This window comes from Lynx rufus, unplaced genomic scaffold (genome assembly GCF_022079265.1).
Source record: "Lynx rufus isolate CCGP_SWC_20201006 ecotype Redwood Valley unplaced genomic scaffold, mLynRuf1.p SCAF_9, whole genome shotgun sequence".
NCBI lineage: Eukaryota > Metazoa > Chordata > Mammalia > Carnivora > Felidae > Lynx > Lynx rufus.
Window position 1 is genome coordinate 11189153 of NW_025814897.1, and position 14688 is coordinate 11203840.

Sequence of the window (14688 nt, forward strand, 5' to 3'; positions counted from 1 at the left end):
TGAAATCCTTCCATTCTCCCAATGATCCCCTCGCTCTACAGTCTTCCTGCCCAATGGGAAACACTGCCTCCTGCTGTGCGGCTCTGCAGGGGACCACCCCTCCCCCTTTCCCCCCACAAACACACCTGCAAGCTGCTGCAGTTGCTGCTACCTTAAGAACAGATAAAGCAATCAATGGCAGATAAGTGCTATCATGCTGCTTCAGACACAGAGAGGAAAACAGAGCCCTCCTTAGGCAGTTCAAACAGCAGTTACGGAAGAGACCAATGCTACAGCTGCTGGCCATTTGGCTGGTAACTAGTGGTGGACCATTTGGGTAACTTGAACAAGGATAATATCGAGGGGGGACAAAAGGCTAAATGGACTTGGATGTCAGAGTAGGGAGAGAATTCCTACCATTTGGCGCCATTTTGACCAGAGATGGATGTCAGACTGATAGGTTTGCTATGATCGTTGTAGAGACTGGGCCATTTCATCTTCAGAGCCCGGGTAAATAGTTCCCTCGGTCTTCCTTGTTGTCATAGATAGCAGGGAGAAGTTTTCGTTGGCTGTGCTTTTGTGATCTTAATGCACACAGGACAGACGGGGCTTTCACACTGCCCTGCACCCCATTTGTGCCCATCCCGTTCCTTCCATGGCAACAGGCTCTTGGAGGCCCACAGTTGGGTGACATTCCTGTGTTTCATGAGCAATTAGGGCCTGTGATTCACCGGCTGGCTCCTTTCAGCCCTAATGACTCCACCATGCCCAGGCCCGATGGGCTGGTCACAAGCAGGTCAGCAAGGATGTCTGGGCCATTTGAACTGGAATAAAGGGACAGCAGATATTTTTTTGTTGGCTCTCAAACAACCCAGCTGGCCGTGGTGTAGTCTTTTCTAAGTCCTGTGTGGACAAGACCCTCTATTGTGGTTTTACAATAAAGAGACACATGGAAGGAAATTTTTAATATTAAATTATATGCAAAAAAGCCGTAGCTGTGTTCTTATCGAGTGCTTTTATATAAAAGGAAAATAGTATCTGGTTTTGAATTGTTAAATAACCTAAGCCTTTTTTTAAAAAATGAAATAACATTTTGTATTCTCTTCTTGGAGCTGCGAGGTCACCTGCAGTTAATGAGACCTTTGAGGCTGCGCAGTGAAGATTTCCTGATGACCTTGAGCACAGAAGGAGACTTAACTCTGATACTTAGCTGAACCCAGTCATTTTGTAAAGGGAATGTGACTGTAGAGCAGTATAGCTGATCCACCATAAATTAGTATTTGCTAAGTGCTCGTGATGGGTTTGTGCCGTGTCATTGATTCCCCCCACCCCCCCGGCAAAGCGAATGCCTCTGCTTTTCTCTTAGGGCCCGATTGAGCACTTACCAGGCTATGATACGATTTTTGTGTTGGTGTGTTCATCTTACCCACAGACTGAGTATCTAAGGTAAGGGATCTTACCTACTTTACATGGTGGAGGAAACCCAGTCGGTACTGAGCAGAGGAATGGCTGTGCAGTGAAATAATTGTCTGGGCATGGTTCTGTGAACCCAGGGAGGGAGCCCATCAACCCAGGCTGACTCCATGAAAAGTCCCCAGCTCCTTCTGGGAATGCCTGCCACACACCAGGGAAACTATGTGGGGAGCCACGCTGGGCTGAGAATCTCCAAAACTTTCTCAAAAAAACTGGAAGTAGGCCAGTTCATGGCAGCAGCTAGTGGTTTTTTGAATTCTTACTTCACTGAATCCTTACGACAGTCTTAATGAGGCAGGTGTTATTAATCACCTTTTACAGATGAAGAAAACTTGAGTCCCAGGGAGGTTAACTTCACGTTGGGGAATCAATGAGGCTAGCTTTCTGGGTGGGTCCCCGTGCTTTAGAACTAGACCGTCTAGGTTCACAGTGTGTGTGTGCCTTGACACTTACTGGGTGACTCTGAGCCAATGACTGTAATCTGTGCCTCAGTTTATCTGTAAAATAGGTAATGTTTTTTTAAACCTGTTGTAAGGCTTAAATCAAATGATAAGTAATGAAGTACCTAGCATAATGCCTGACATGGGGTAAATATTCAATATTTTTATTATATTGATTATTGCTCTTAGACCTGCAGGAATTTAGACGCAGACCGGTTGGGCTCTGCACGAGTGGGAGGTTATAGGAGGTCTGGAAGCAGTTCAGCAAGGGCACTGGGGTAGCAGAGCAGAAGATGGCCTGCCTTAGGGTGGCTGGTGGCTGGGAGAGAAGAGAGCACTCACCATAGGATTCCGGCTCAAGCGGAGTCTCAGGCAGTGGGAGCACAAGGCAGGGACAAATGTGAGGTCCCTTTCCGAAATAGAACTGACCAACTGCGTCACCAGTCAGAGGTGGGGAGTGCAAACAGTGAGGAACTGACAACGGGGCAGGGCCAGGGGAACGGTTGCAGCGCCCTTACCTGGGATGCCGAATAGAGCAGCAGGAACCCGTGTGAGAGAAGGGCCTATGCGTTCCGTCCGGTGAGTGTGTACACAGTGGATGTGCAGGTGGGGTAAACAGCATTGCCAGCTGCAGCTCGGCTCAGGAGTTGGGGCCAGGGCTCCGGGCACTCTTTTGGGTGCTTACTGAAGACATGGGTGCAGGTGAGCAGACCCAGAGAAACAAAGGAGGGTGAGGAGGGCCCAGGAAGGATCCCAATGTTCAGGTGCAGTAGGGGGGACCAGCATGGCAGGCAGTGGAATAGGACACTGGGGCAGCTTTCCAAGGGGAGGGTGTAGTTCAGCGAGTTTTGTTTGGTTGGTTTGATTTGGGGGGGGGCACAAAACTCCACTTTTTATCAAGAAAAGTTAAAACATACTCAAAGTGGAATAACACAACAAACCACCATATACCCATTACCCGGATTCAACAATTATCAGGATTCTGCCCTGCTGTCTCTGTCTGCCGTCATTATTCACCTGACATACTTTAAGCAAATCTCAGACAACTTGTATTTTCACCTCTACATCACTGTGTAGGCATCTCAAAAAAGGCTGGTTATTTCCCTTCATAGCTAACATGCCACTGTCATGTCACACATTAACCATGTTCCTGTGTCTCCTCTACTCTTCGCTCCTTGTTCTCGTTACTCTTTCTCGGAACTGTCTTTTATAGCTCCTGTTATATATTTTTTGTTTTTGTTTTTGTTTGTTTGGTTGATTGGTTTTTTTTAAATCAAGATCCCAGCAAGCCTCACATAATTGCATTTGGTTGGTATGTCTCATACTCTCTTTGGCTGAAAAGCCCTGCTTTTTATTTTTCATGCCATTGATGGGCTGAGGTTTTCACACCTGTCCTATAGGAAACCTCACTTTCTAGATTTGTCTCGTGACTTCTTAGAGTGTTATTTAATTTTGACTAATGCTTCTAAGATCTGGGATTGGTGGGGCGGTGGGGCTGAGTAGGTCTGAGTGGGAACCAGGATAGAGAGAGGTTGTAGCAGTTCTGGAGAGAGAGGTGATGTCTGGGGAGAGCTTTCTGTGGCCGCCAGTTCTCTGTCCCAGAGAAAGTCATTCCCTGTCACCGCAGTGTCTACACGGGAGGATGTTTTCACATATGCATGATATGTTACACACACGTATATAAAATGCAGTATTTTGGTATACATATGTCCCATATTTTGGTGTCATTGGGGGGAAAGTGCTAGGTTGACCGTGAGGAGGCTTGGATTCCAGTCTGGACACTGGTACCAGCTTGTCTAGGATTCAGAGCACATTTTCTGATCTCTAAAAACGTGGCCCCTGGGCCATATCAGCCCAGTGCAGCTCTATGCTTGTCCTGCATTTCCAAACACGTCATTTGATTTTTCTAGCAGCTTGTGTACTCCCTGCCACAGATTCTCAGTGGATCTCAGTTTAACTGACCGCACAGATTTACAGACTCCTGGGCTCAGGGTTCAAAGCCCTCAGCCCACACCTGTGTCTTACCTTCCATTCTTCTGTCTTGTTTCTGGGACCATTCCAGGGTGGCTGACTGAGTGATTGCCTACCTCTGGATAGATCAGCCCCACGTGGTTCTCTTCCAGGCTTTGTTGACAAGACACCCTCTCCCTGGAAGGCCTGCCCCTGTCTCTCCTACCACAGGTTTGGTTCAAAGCACTGCCCACTCCCCACAATTGCCCTTCCAAGCCAAATCCCATTGCCATTTATTGAGCCCCTGCCCTGTGCCAAACCCAGTGCTTTCCAAATATCATTATCTAATGCCCCAAGAGCAAATCCAGCAAGGTGTAGGACTTCTTATTCCCATTTTCCATGGGATCGAATTGAGCCTAATGCATTAAGAAGTTTGCTAGAGGTCACACAGCTAGGAAGCCTCAGGGTTGGGATTCCAGCATGGTGTGTGAGTCTGCATCTCGGGTTCTTTCTCCCCCTCCATACTGCAAGCCCCGGGGCATGTTGTAAATCTTTCTAATGCTGTTATCTAATGTTGTTTTCTGCTTTAATGCATTTGGCATACTTTTATTGAGTGTCTGCTATGTTCGAGGCACCTGAACAAATATTAACTCATCTGAGGGCAGTTTCTGTGTCTTACCAGTTGCATTCTGTCCAGGACTTAACTGAGAGATGGGACACAAGGTAGAAATTTAGTAAACGTTTGTTAAGTTCGAACAAAATGAATAGAGTGACCTGGCTAATATAAAGAAGGATAATCAAATCAAGAGTCAACAAATATTTTCTCCTGTTCGCTGAATGATTTGGGTACCCTCTCAGATGAATGCCAGTTTCATTGGGATCTGTTAGCATATTGACTTGTAATTTATTGAAACTGGCTAAGGGATGAATTGGGCTTGTTTTCACTCTTTGTCCTAAGGCTAGTAGCTGGGTTTTTTTTGGGAACACATTTTAGAATAGCTGTCAGTGAAAACAATTGAGTCGTTTGTTAAAGAACAGGAGGCACTTACGTCAAAATAAATTTACTTGTTATTTATGGACATTTGTTTTGACATAAATACCTAAAATCACAGTAGGATCATGATTATCATCAAGATGCATTTATTTATTTTTTAAAGAGACAGAGATAGTGCCAGCCGGGGAGGGGCAGAGAGAGAGAGAGACAGCGAGAGAGAGAGAGAGAGAGAGAGAGAGAGAGAGAATCCCAAGCAGGCTCTGCACTATCTGCACAGAGACCGATGTGGGGCTCGAACTCATGAACCGTGAGACCATGACCTGAGCCACAACCAAGAGTCAGACACTCAACCGACTGAGCCACCAGGCACCCCAAGATGCATTTAAGTTGAAGCTATGTAAGCTTCTGTGTTAAGTGTACAAGAACAAAAACCATAGAGAGACTGCATTTATTTCCTGCGTCAGGGACAATGGGGCTTTCTACATATCTAAATATCTCAGATGGCTGAAGCTTATCCTACGAAGTGCCAAGGCTTTTTATCTTAGACATAATTGAGGAAAGTATTTCTTAAGCAAATACATGAGAGAGAACATTTCTGAAATTTATGCAGTGTCATGAAATTTATGATACGGAATTTATTCAACAAATTCCATTTAGTAAACACTGGGCATGTACTAAGTGCAAGCTATTGTTCTAGCTTCCAGGGATGCAGCAGTGAGCAGTACAAGATGCCGGTCTCATCGGGCTTTATTGCAGTGGAGGGCATGCGCATCAATAAGTAAACAAACAAATGAGAAAGATCTTCTCAGATATAGTGGTCAGGGCTGTGAATAAACTACAACAGAATACTGAGATAAGGAACAGTTGGAAGGGTTGAGAAAGACCCTTATACGTGGGGTGCTCAGGTAAGCCTTTCTTGAGGAGGTGACTTTGGATCTGAGACCAACCAGAGTAATGACAGCCATTTGAACAACTAGAGGAGAACAAAGGGGCTGACATGAGAGGCAACATAATGGGTTCCCATTTGAGTTAGTTGGTTGCGTTCGAAGAGCTCATGAGAATTTCGAGAATGTAGGTTGGGCAAGCAGTTGGGCCTGGGAATCAGGAGCGTGAGAGAATGACAACATAGGAGATAAAGATTGAACAGTCCTCAGGTATGGAGATCATTAAAACCACTTATTAGTACCATTGCTTAGAAGCACCATTATGGAAGTTGCACCCCTTCCCTGACATATCCCCTGGCAGTGATGAATGGCTGTGAGGAATACTTGCAAACCCATTATGGACAGAAACTCATTCAGTCCTCAAAACAACTTTAGAAGGTAGGCACTATTATTTCCCTTCCATTTTGCAGAGAAGAAAACCAAAGCCCAGAGACATTAATTTTCCCCAAATCACTCTAACTTAGTGGAGCTTAGAGGCAAACCTGAGTAGCTTCGTTTTGGAGTCCATGATCTTAACTGTGATATTATGCTGCCTCATGGACTGTGCATCAAGAGGGGATAAAGAAGGCCTTGAAGAAGTCTGGAGGAGGGTATGAGAGAGCATCCTGAAGATGGGAAGGTGTTGAGTAAAGTGATAAATTCATCATCTGCTGCGAAGTGAGTGGGGCACCCCCATCTGATCGGTGTTATCTTGAGTCCATTGCATGGTTGCAGATAACTATTGTCCCGTCACATTCACCATATGCTTTCCTGGACCAGTGGCTAGAATGCATTAATTCTGTTTAAAATAACTTCTTCAACTGACTAACAGCAATTTGAAAGAGCAAACAAACAAACCAGGAAGGACAAAAGGAGTGGAAAAAGATGAGCAACGGAAGAAGCAAATGGCCACCAAACCCACATCAGCAGAGAGTGAAAGCACTAGTTGATGAGTGGTTATAGGATGCTTGCTTGAAGTGATTTTAATTTTTACAGAACAGACAAGCTATTTGAAGTCCTGTCCATGAAAGAATCCCACCTTCTCATCAGAGCCTGCCAGTCTAAATTTCACCCATTGTGCCTGGTGGAATCCACCTAGCAATGCCTCTCCTAACATTTCAATCTCTAGACTCATCCTGGAGGGTTGCCATGGCAACCACAATCCAGCTTTCCTAGATTGTTCCTGGTTGACCATCCTGGTCTTTGACACTGCTTCCAGGTTGAAAGAGATCATTTACTCTTTTTGGGTCTTGCTCCCTTTGTCCTAAGAAGGAACATGATTGTATTCAAATTAGTAGGATCCAGTTTATTTGTACCTGGAGGAGTGAACCTACACTGTCTTGGGAGATTTAAGGAAAGATTTACCAGGTTTGTCTTTGACTGGAAATAGCTTAATATAATTGCTGTCGCTCTGCCTTGATGGACTTACCTACTTCTAGGGTATCCCTCGGTGACCCTCCCAGAGTTCCTCTGGTCTCCACTGCGTGGCAGTACCACAAAGTTTGAATAATTATTAAAAACTTTAAAATGAAATATAAAAGAGCCTGCAGATTCTTCCATAATGGCTCGAATTCCCACGTTGGCTGTTAGCACCACTAAAGATGTGACCTTGTTTTTAACGGCATCGTTATTTTCCTTGGTTACTTTCATATTCAACTTCTTTCCATATTTAACTTTGCTTCTCTATGAACTGTACTAAATTATGGTGGCATGGTGTATGGCCCCTTAATTATAAATCCTAGTGTTACACTTTTCTCCTGTTTCCTCCCCACTTTCTTTCTGATTATTTAATTTCCCCATTTTTTTTTGCCTGCATTTATTATGCTCATTGAATGGCCACTTATTTTATCTCCTGTGTATCAAAAAAAATAATAATAAGATTCTCTGGAAGAAAATGTGCTTCAGAAATTATTGAGAAATAATTTCAGTAATTAAGTAATAATAGTTAACACCTTCAAGTGCTTACATGTGCCAGGCGCTTTAGTGTATTCACGCATTTAGTCACCATAATCTACTCTTGGACATCATTTGCCTTGTTGGGAAACGGAGGCCCAGGGGTTATATAACTTCATAAATTTGGATTTGCTGTTTCCCAGCATAGGCCTCCTAAATAATTTGTATTATTTTATAACACAAAGAAGCTGATTTTCAAACGCTGAGCATTTCTCTTTTGTTTGCACACATTAGGCTATTTACATGGTGTTCTGTTAGTCGTTTCCACAAATCGGTTAAGAACACTGGTATGTTTGTTTTATTTTCCCCAAAGTATAGATTTTCACCTGATAAAAATGAAGGGAAATGCTATTTCCTAATTCTGCAAACTCGGTGTTTGTTCAGAAGACTGTAATAAAGTCTACTCTTGTATAATGTCAGGAACAATAATGGCAATTTTTTACTCATGTGTAAAAGGTCCTTAGGGACTTAGGGAATGTTCCTTAGGGAATATTATTCCCTCTGTATTTAATTTTTTAAGAGGATTTTTTTTCTGAAACATACATTATGAATGTGATAGGGATTGTCTTAAATAAAAGGTGGGGGTTATAATTCACGGGAGGACACGCCTGGGCCCACATGTTCCCACACACAAGCTTGCATGTGGTGTTAGAAGCATGGTTGACCTATAGTAGCTACGAAGGAGGGTGGGCCATTTCAGTGCCTATGAAACTTGAGATTTGCTGCAGACAAGTGAGGTAAGACGTGGATGTCTTCAGTCAGATCTTTTCTGGCTCAGACACCAGTCTTGTGTGCCCCTCAGCTGGCATGTAGCCTGTGGAGGTGATATTAATCCCAGCCACTATCAGATTGGAAGCCACAAATGGGGTGACTGGCTCGTGGGTCTGTTGATACACCATCTGGGCTTCCCGTAGATTTCACAGCCATCTGTGCCACGCTGCAACTTGCTATTTACTTATTTACTTTGAATGATTAAAAAATGTTTAAAAGAACTGAAGAGTTTCAATGTGAACAAATTTTGATTAAAAATTAGGCCATTGTGCTACTATTGCACGTAAACGAGCCGCGAAAGGAACACCACACACATCAGCAGTTTCATGGGGGGAAGGTGACGAGCCCAGCTGAGATTTTTGGAGCAAAATCTTGAAGACCAGATCAACCATTAAAAATCTTTGAATTCCGGGGGCGCCTGGGTGGCGCAGTCGGTTAAGCGTCCGACTTCAGCCAGGTCACGATCTCACGGTCCGTGAGTTCGAGCCCCGCGTCGGGCTCTGGGCTGATGGCTCAGAGCCTGGAGCCTGTTTCCGATTCTGTGTTTCCCTCTCTCTCTGCCCCTCCCCCGTTCATGCTCTGTCTCTCTCTGTCCCAAAAATAAATAAAAACGTTGAAAAAAAAAAAATTTAAAAAAAAAAAAAAAAAAAAAAAAATCTTTGAATTCCCATTCCAGGATTTGAAAGCATTTAGAATCTTGCCTTTTGGTTATTTCTTTATTCCCACACAAGGACAGAAACATATCTGCTTGATTATTAGACACAACATGAAGTGTGGTGGTGTTCACATTATGGAATTTGGTCCCAGACATGTTTCTGCGTGTTATTTTTGAACTAGGCCAAAGACACAGAGCCCTGCGTTCGTTGATAAGCATAGGACAGAGTTAAGGGAACCGGAGCACAGAGGGAGTGGCTCATTAACACATCCAATTAATGAAACTTTGACATCACAACACTGGCTATTGTCAGTGAGCTTGCAAGGCTTCCAATTTCTATTCATTAGTTATTCTGTTTCCCTAGTTGCTTCACTCCTCCACCTTCACACAACGGCAGCATTATTAAGGGTGGATTAAAATGGCGTCCACATTGATAAGAAGTAGTTATCTAGTGTTCCTGACTGTTTGTTACTTGAAAAAAGTTTCAGGCTAAATGGAGTGAAGAAGATTTGAAATGTAAATGGATTCCTTGTCCCTTTTGTAGATAATTGTACTGGATGCTAATTTGTGGGCAGCTAATGTGTTCTCGTGTTCACTGATAAGCTGTGTTGCTTGAAACAAATTTATAAAAAGAGAGAAGTTGTTGGTCGGCACAAACTCTCAACCCAGTAAAGTTGGTGTGTCTGATCATTTTCTTTGCTTCTTTGGAGCAAGAATCCCATCTAAGCTGCCTCCCTCTACAAATATACGGCTCCGCTCCCCGTCCGGTGACAATGGGTGGTTTAGAACCTGTTTTGTTTCTTGAGATCTGTTTTAGAGATTTGGGATGAAATGTACCCTTTGGCTAACTTACGCACAGAGTCTGCAAATTTTTTCTATAAAGAGCTTGATGATAATTTGTTATGGCCTTTGTAGGCCATCTAGTCTCTGCCATGGCTATTCACCTCAGCAGTTGTAGCCCGAAAATAACCTTACACAAAATGAATGAGCAGGATATGTTCCAATAAAACTATTTATGGACACTGAAACTAAGTTTTTATTATTTAATTTTCATATGTATAAAATACTATTGTATTTTTTTACTTTATTTCAATAATTCAAACATATTTTTTACAATAATGTAATTTATCTGTAGCTCAGAGGCCTTCCCAAAAGAGGCAGTGAGCAAGATTTGGCCAAGGAACCATAGTTTGCTAACCTTTGGGTTGGACCCTTCTTTTATCCTGTGTGTGTCCATTTCCCCTTCAAATCTCTTTTGTTTTCAGCTTTCTAAATGCAAACCCCAGTTGCTGCCTCCAGTATCTTTCAGGTACTGTGAGTGTGTAAAGGCCCCACTCGGTTTTTGTTTTGTTTTGTTTCTTGTGGTGGATGGGAAGAGGGGTGGGTGAACCTCTTTTGTTTGTAGGAGTGGGGAGAACAGCAACAGTGACTTATACTGCCTCATTAAAATTTAGGCTTGGTAGTTTAGGCACATAGAATTTGTTGCTGCTTCTGTGGCTTTTTTTTTTTTTTTACGAGAAATTCAGATGCTATAATTTTGTTGAGGGAAAGGACCACCCTGTGAATGACTATCCTGCATTTGAGGCTGGTCTATTTGTGATTTTTTGGTTTTATTCCTTTTAAAAAAATGCAGATCCAATTGTGAAAAGACAACAGGAGCTGACTGAGGTATTATTGAGTTTCGGCTGCCTTTCAGCTTGGTTGAAGTCCTTTCTAATGAGAACAAAGCTGAATTGGGGGTCATCGCTCATTGTCCACAGGCGCTAGTTAGCAAACTACCCCTGATAATTTGGAGGATGCAAAAAATTTCCTTGTCCTACATAGCTTCGTAATTACTGATCCTTTGAACCTCTGGAATAAATTGAGTTTTAGGCACTTGAGTCCTGTAATATTATTTTACTCCAGGGTGAAGAAGTTAATGTACACACTCTTTGGTTAGTACCTCAGACAATGGGAAAATGCCTTTGATATTTAATCAACATAGAAACAAAGGAGATTTGAACTGTGTGGGAATATGTTCACAAAACAGGTTAAGTTATCCTTTTATTAACTTACCTGTCTATTCGAATGAGCTCCTTTCATTTGGATGAGACAGTGCATCACAAGAGAAGGGAACTGTTAATAAAAATATGATTCGCCCGTTGACCTCTTTGGTCATTAGTGAGAAAACCTTTTTAGGTCACTGCCGCCCCGTTCAGCATCTGTGGTAGAGGAATGCCGTCAGGGTGTGGCTCAGACCTTTGTCTCCATTTCCCAATCTGGGAAATGATGATGGATTTGGAGGTCGTAGGTGGGGTGGGCCAACACTGTCACCCTCAGCTAAGTGCGTTTGAGGCTGGAGGGCCATGATCTCAGTAGCATGTTGGGGAAGTCCAGGAGACCCAGGACAGGACCCATGGGGATGGGCCTCACAGTGCATTACCACATGGGGCTTCCTCAGATTGCTCTGACTTACCCTGTTCTCTCCCACTTCTTCCCATGAAAACCTTTCCATTCATTGGCATAAAATGACTTATACTTCTTTCTTTGCCAAAGATTGTGGTTTTCATTAAAAATGAGATGCTTGACATATATCCATGGTAATAATATTCAGAGCAGCATTCCTCACAATAGCCAGAGTAGAAACAGGCCAAATACCCACCACTTTATTAATGGATGAATAAAAAGTTGTCCATTCATATAGTGAAATATTATTTGGCTATTAGAAAGAATAAAGTACTGATATGTGCTACAGCTTGGTAAACCTTGAAAACATGATGTGTAGTCCTAAAAGCCAAACACAAAAGACCACATGTCATATGATTCCATTTATATGAAATGCCCAGAGTAGGCAAATCCATACAGGCAGGAAGTCGATTAGTGACTGTAGGGGCTAGGGAGACAGAAGGGGGAATGACTGATAATGGGTACATTTGGGGATGATGAAAATGTTCTAAAATTAGTGGAGGGACACCTGGGTGGCTTAGTCGGTTAACTGTTCAACTTTGGCTCAAGTCATGATCTCGCAGTTTGTGAGTTTGAGCCCCACGTCAGGTTCTGTGCTGTCAGCTCAGAGCCTAGAGCCTGCTTCGGATTCTGTGTCTTCTCTGTCTCTGCCCCTTCCTTGCTCACACTATTTACCTCTCTGTCTCTCTCAAAAATAAATAAACATTTAAAAAATTTTTAAATTAGATAGTGGTGATAGTCGCACAATTCTAGAAACATACTGAGAAAACCACTACACTTTAAAAGGCTGACTTATTTCGTACGTGATTATATCTCAGTGAAACTGCTATAAAAACAATCATTCAAGGGGCGCCTGGGTGGCGCAGTCGGTTAAGCGTCCGACTTCAGCTCAGGTCACGATCTCACGGTCCGTGAGTTCGAGCCCCGCATCGGGCTCTGGGCTGATGATGGCCCAGAGCCTGGAGCCTGCTTCCGATTCTGTGTCTCCCTCTCTCTCTGCCCCTCCCCCGTTCATGCTCTGCCTCTCTCTGTCTCAAAAATAAATAAACATTAAAAAAGAAAAAATTAAAAAAAAAAAAAACAATCATTCAAAAAGAGAAATGATGTGTTTACGTAGTTTTGTCATCATGGAAAACTAATGAGATTCTTCAGAGTCCTACAGTTTGTATAAGTTTAATAAACATCTAATAGTTCTAATAGTTATGTATTAATGTATGTATTTGACCAATTTGCACTGTCTTTGCCCCTGGGGGAGAACGATTACCTGAGAAACCAAATCTTGTCCCATGGATTACTAATCAAGTTTGTGATTCTATATTGATTTCCATTATTTCTAAATAGTATCAGGTCCCATTCATTCAGATGCATAGTTTGTGGTTGCAAATCCCTCAAATCTAAAAAGAAAATACTGAGTCAGAGATGTAGATTTTCACCTCATAAAAAACCTCTAACTGAAGGCTTCTGAGTGCATATGCATCCATGGTCAAAATGTGGTCAGTAAGGTTTATGGTTTGTACAGATTTGGCCTCTTGGGAGTGTAAGTATTGGGGTCCTAATTTGGGCAGTTTCAATATGGTACCCTGCACAGGAAGGCTTCTGGACTAGATGAGTAAGAGGAAAACAAAACAAAACAGTTAAGTTGCCTCCAATCTTGGCTTTCTTTTTCTTTTTTCTTTTTTTTTTTTTATGACAGCTGAAGATAAAATACCCTTGAACCCAAATTTTATTATCTGGTATATCTGCCTTACGGAAGACAAAACAAAGATCCGGTGGTCCACATGTTTGAAGTATCTCCTAGCTGAAATGCCAAAGGCCATTGTGGTTTAAAATAAACTGAACCATGGCTCTGGGCTGGGAAGAAGGCCCCCCAGGCCCACTAAGGGGATTATTATAGCAGACACAGCACTTGTTTGTGGCAGGAAAAATTATTCAGAAGGTTGCTATTTCTGCAATTCTGGGATGCTCCAGCTGCATAGATTGGAGCTGATAATACTCCAGTCACTAGCCCATCTGTTCCTAAAACAGTCCCGAGAAAAATGTAAAAATGGGAGTCAGAGCAGAGGCAGTCGTGTGGTGTGGACTAGGATGCCCGGGCAACAGTCACTTGTGGTTTCTCCCCCCTTCTCTAAGTAACTGTGTTGGATCCAGAATTCTGTCTGTCTCACTCAGTGATTTTTTTAAAGTATTCACAGCTTTCAGTTCCGTTTGGTGAATTATTTGATGGTGAAGATGAACGTTACAAAAACGATTGATTTCTGAAAAGCAACTGGACGGGTGTGAGGTTTTGAGCTCCAACGTGTGGAAGGCAGAAATCCTTGGGAGTGGCGGGGAATGTGGTTTCCATGGTATACTTTAAAGTTAGAAATATCTGAGTTCCCTTTCCGGCCCACCTCTCAAGAGCTGTGTGCTCATAGCCCAGCAACTTCACCTCTCTGTAGGACATTGAGGGTCCTCAAGGGGTTTAAAATACTAATTTAATCAGGTGGTGAGAATTAACTGGAATAAAATATGCAAAGCTCCAACATCTTTGAGTAAGCGCTCGATAAATGTTTTTGAGGCTTAACTTTGAGAAAGAAAAGACCACTCCTAGAGCTGTTGTACCTGTTATGTTCACATGGCATATGTCTAGGATGCCAGGGAGTGGAGGCCTATGGGGCGGTCCTGGGAACATAACCCAGTAGGAGTCCACAAATGAGCTGGAATTTTGTGTTCTTTTTTTTTTTTTCCAGTGCTTATTCATTTTTTGAGAGAGAGAGAGCACACGAGCATGTGGGGGAGGGGCAGAGAGAGAGGGAGACACAGAATCTGAAGCAGGCTCCAGGCTCTGAACTGTCAGCACAGATCCCTATGCGGGGCTCAAACTCACAAACCGTGAGATCATCACCTGAGCCAAAGTCAGACGCTTAACCAACTGAACCATCCAGGCGCCCGAAATTTTTGTACTCTTAAACCTTTGTTGTCCTTTGCTCAGAGACGATTAACTCCTAGTGAAATTCACAGTTTTCTGGAAATTCTAGGATCCTTTGGAGATAAGCTCCCCCAAACTCTTTAGCGGTTAGAAGACAGGTTGTGTTCATCTGAGTCAACTGAAAATGAATTGACCAA

General features: G+C 43.0%; 1 protein-coding gene across 1 annotated transcript in view; it reads left to right on the plus strand.

Annotated features, from left to right (window-relative positions):
* NCAM1 (neural cell adhesion molecule 1) overlaps nucleotides 1-14688 on the plus strand; it is a 316387-nt gene that overhangs the window by 141090 nt on the left and 160609 nt on the right. The gene's annotated exons all lie outside the window — the stretch shown is intronic.